The 4599-nt window shown below is 50.5% G+C and overlaps 1 protein-coding gene across 1 annotated transcript in view; it reads right to left on the bottom strand.

Annotated features, from left to right (window-relative positions):
• Nucleotides 1-4599, bottom strand: part of BACH1 (BTB and CNC homology 1, basic leucine zipper transcription factor 1) — a 30729-nt gene that overhangs the window by 11913 nt on the left and 14217 nt on the right. The gene's annotated exons all lie outside the window — the stretch shown is intronic.

Genomic DNA, 4599 nt, shown 5'->3' with positions numbered 1-4599 from the left:
CCTCTCCTCCCACTGCCCAGGGAGGCCCTAGGTTCTAGTCGGTCCGTTGAAGCAGGTGGCCGCCCGAACCCAAGTGCTGGGACCTGCCCTCCGGGGCACACAGTCCCCTGCCCTCCAGGGCGCTGTCCCGGGTAAGCTGCGCAACTGGCTGGGGTTCGCCCACATTCAGCAAACCCAATGGGCTCACCTGCACAGCCACACCCTCCCACGGGCCTCGCACGGGCCTCCATCGGCAAGGTGGATGCCACGCCCACCTTCTTTCTCAAATGGCCCAAAACTCGGGGTGCGGGGGGCAGAGGGCGCGGGTGCTACTTTCTGGCCCCTCAGAGAGTGCAACATCCACCCCTCACACTCCTGTCCTCAAAGCCCCTGCACCTGGCCTCAGGCCTCCCGTGACAGGGTCAGAGTTCACAGGGGCCGTCAGATGCCTGGACCTGTGGTAACCATGGTGACCACACGGTGGCGTCCTAGGGCTGCCAGGCCCGTGGCCTCTCCCACTGTGAGGCTGCCTCGGTGCCCACGCATGCCAGGCTGACTGGTGCCCCCTCTCCTGGCGCGTGGCCCACACCGAGATCCCCCGCCTGTGACACCCCATTTCTCTCCTCCACCTCCCAGCAGCCTGCCCCGGGCGGGCCTGGTGAGGGTGTCTGGCATCTCCGGTGGTGGGTTCTTTGCCGTGAGGGTCACCTTGCGCCTCACAGACACTTGGCAGTGGGCCTGGCCTCCACCCACCTGGTGCCCCGTCCTATATCCTGCCCCTGCTACTCTGGAAATTGCCGAACACTAGGGTGTCAGGTCCCCCTGGTGAGTCACGTTTCCCGGAGAGGCACACACGGGGGTGCAGGCTCTGGGTGGCCAGCCTGGTACAGGGCCTGTCACCTGGGAGAGGTGCCTGAGCAGGGGAGTCTGTAAAACCCGGGGACTAGAGACACAGTGTCCCCTCCAAAAGCCCCACATCTCCACCCGAGTCCTCAACTGCAGTCTGTCAGGAGAAGGCAGAAGCTGTGCTCCCTTGACCCCCATGTCTGGGCACAGCCTTCAGCACCATCATCAAATACTAAGTCCCCCTCAGACAAGTACTGCCTGACCAGAGACAGATTATTAGTGACGTCGCCTCAGAGGTGGGAAATGGAAATGGAATATACAACTCTATTCCATTAGAAGCAATTTTAGGGAATTTTATTTAACTGTCAATTTATTGCCAACAACTAACATCTATCGTTTTGCTACATTTGGATAAGCACATTAGGGAGGAAATACAAATTAAATACTATGAAAGTTTTGTTTTCATGAAACATGACCTTAATTGGCTATGAATATATAAATTTAGTGGTTTTATTGCATTGTTAGAAAATTATATTAAGGAAGATACAAAAAAATCAATAGATGTTTATTTACAATTAGTATGCCATTATGGCTTTAAATTTTCATTTACCCAACAGGCTTCAAAGAATAGTTTATTACATGCCTTAGTAAACCTTTAAAATACTTACAAATTCAAAACAGATGTTTTATACAAAACAAGTTCACCTGAGAATTCATTATAACATTGCCATTTGTCTGACTTTTTTCCAAGCTGTGAATGGGGCTAAGTGTCCACATGCAACCTGTATCGTCTACCACATCAGAAATATTTAATTCCCGCCCAGCTAGCGTGGCTCAGTGGTTGAACATCAATCTATGAACCAGGAGGTCACGGTTTGATTCCTGTTCAGGGCACATGCCCAGCTTTGAGGGCTCAATCCCCAGTAGGAGGTGTACAGGAGGCAGCCGATCAATGATTCTCTCATCATTGATGTTTCTACCTCTCCCTCTCCCTCTGAAATTAATAAAAATATATTTAAAATATATATATATCTCCTTATTCAAAACTGGCAAAACATTAAGCTGCAGAAAATCATGTCATAAAAGTTACAAATGGAGGACCAAGATTTATATCCATATTTGCTCTGAGCATAACAATTTAACAGACCATTTGCTATAGGTGAGCTGAAATAACAAATTTAAGGTAATGTTATTTTGCTGAGTTAGACAACAGCTTTTAGAAACCATCAAGCACTGAGAAAGCCGATTCACAGACCTGGGGACCGGGGCCGTGTGACTAGGCAGCAGACACTGAAAACAACCTCCCCAGACTTCTGCGGGAAGAAAACGCTGCACACGTGCGCACACAACCCAGCCATTTGTCTTCCGCACCCTCAGGAAAATCAACTTACACACACTTTTAGGAAAAAAACCTCTTTAGAAGTTAACTTTAAAATACGCATAAGTGTGCAACCCTATGCAATATATAGAAAATTACAGCCAAAAGACACAGATAAAATCTTTTTTATCTTCCTGTCCCTCTTTTACAACTTGAAAATCATGGAGGTATGAGGTAGTGTAGTTCCTGTGTATTCCGTGCTGGCCAGTAAAACAATGCTATGCTTTACAGTTGGCCAATAATCGGAGTATCATTAACATAAACCCTTAATGCTAAGCTGTTTATATGTAGAGATCGATTTAAACCAAGTGCCTTAAAAATCACATATCTACTCTGGAGACAACTGGGTTTTATCATTAAAGGAGAAAGGAAGCTTTCAAAGCAGTTATTTACGGGGCAACTAAGCAGATCATGTGACACCTGAACACACACACACACACACACACACGCACGCACGCACGCACACTTGAATGACAGACAGCTGAGTGTCCGCTGAGGTAGGAAATCAAGGATTCCATTGGCTTGTATTAGATTTTACATTTGTAAACCAGAAGCATTTTTATATTATTTCATATTTTGAAGTTAAAGTTGTATCAGACAGCTACACGGGGATGTCTGTGCCCACACACTTTATGGGCTGGGATGCATTAGCGCAGAACTAATTTCATTCTCCCTGACGCATTCTTGAGTGTATTCATGAAAGCCTCTAGACCAGCGGTTCTCAACCTGTGGGTCACAACCCCTTTGGGGGTCAAACGACCCTTTCACAGGGGTCGCCTAAGACCATCGGAAAACACATCTATAATTACATGCTGTTTTTGTGATTCATCACTATGCTTTCATTATGTTCAATTTGTCACAATGAAATTGGGGGTCACCACAACATGAGGAACTGTATTCAAGGGTCGCGGCATTAGGAAGGTTGAGAACCACTGCTCTAGACTAGAAGCAAGCCCAACTCGTTTTCTCTTACAATCACTAAGCCAGTAACAGACATAGACTGGGAACGCCTCCTGCAGCCACCGCCCATCAGAGAGGGTGGCTCCTGGCCAGGAGTCTGAAGTCCTCAGTGGTCCCTGTGCTCTCAGCAAAGCTGCCTTGCTTCAGGCTCACTGTCCCGGATGAGAGCTGTCCCCACGGGAGTGGCACCCATGGGCCCTTCGCGTGGTTCAGGACGCCCTGGACGGAGCCTTGGCTGTCTGACTCGGTGAGGTACTGTCTAAACCAAACACCCTCAACCACCCCTTCGTACCCTTTACAACGGGCTCTGCACGTGTCTGTGCCTGAGAACACGCTTTTGTAATGGTAGGAGGCCAAGAGTCTAGCGTTCCTTGTCAAACAAGGCTGTAACAGCAGGCAGTGCTGCGGGAGCACTCAGAGGTGAATGCTGCATTGAACAGGATGGGCAGACACAAAGGATGACAAAGAGGACCAGGACCATGGGCCCCGAGACACCAGATTCAGGAACAGAGCAACATTCACTCTAGTTTCCAAATTCAAATGCACATGAAACAAGATCGAGTTTCATCCCGTTTCAAACCTATACGGTTGTTCTGGAGGCATCTTTTAAATCTACAAGAATACTTTTTACAAATAAACCACAGGGTTTCAAAACCAGATGGAAGTGCCTGCCTCCCCTAGTCCTGCAGGTGGCCCTCTCCCCAGACGTCGGGCTCTGCAGGGCACTGCGCTGTGGTGAGCCCTTGGGGTCCACTGAGCTGAAGGCAACACTGCCTGAATCCAACTCCCCTTTCCCCACAACGTCAGGAGGCAGAGACCTCAAGGACCAGCTGGGTCGACTGAGGAGAGAAACCATGGCTCTTACCCGCTGCCATGACCACAGCCCCTAAGAGCCACACGACAGGGCCAGAGCGTCTGCCTCAGGCCACCGGCCCGCCCCGGCTCCCCAAGGCCCATGGGCGCGTAGGGTCACAGCGGTAGGCCACCCACCCCTGGTTTTAGCAGGAGCTGAGGAGCCAAGCTCCAGGCTTCTGGCCTCCCAAGCAGCTGCCCCACTGTGCACAGCCCATCAGCTCTTGGGGCCAGGCTCTCTCAGCACACGCAGGCAGGGCAGGCTGCTGACTCCCGGGCCCTTCCTCGGGGAACCCTGTAGGCGCCTGCAGTTACACGGCTGCTGGATAGGCTAGTCCACATTCTGACATTTTGAATGAGGGGGAGAGTTGCTACTAACAGTTATTATTCTTTGAAACAGAATAAAAGCCTCACTACGTGTTCGATGGAACTTCTCCGTCTCCAGAAAGCCGCCATCTCTGCATCTCTGTGGAGTCGAGGCATCAGGGGCCTCAGAGAAGCCCCCTCGGCCACGGAGGGGAAACAGCCCTGTCAGCAGACCAATGGCTGGATGAGGCTCAGGACACACGCCAGAGCTTCAGCAG

Source organism: Myotis davidii, unplaced genomic scaffold (assembly GCF_000327345.1).
Source record: "Myotis davidii unplaced genomic scaffold, ASM32734v1 scaffold552, whole genome shotgun sequence".
NCBI classification, from domain to species: Eukaryota; Metazoa; Chordata; class Mammalia; order Chiroptera; family Vespertilionidae; genus Myotis; species Myotis davidii.
Note: the sequence above shows the minus strand (reverse complement) of the source record. Positions and strands in the feature narration are given on the sequence as shown.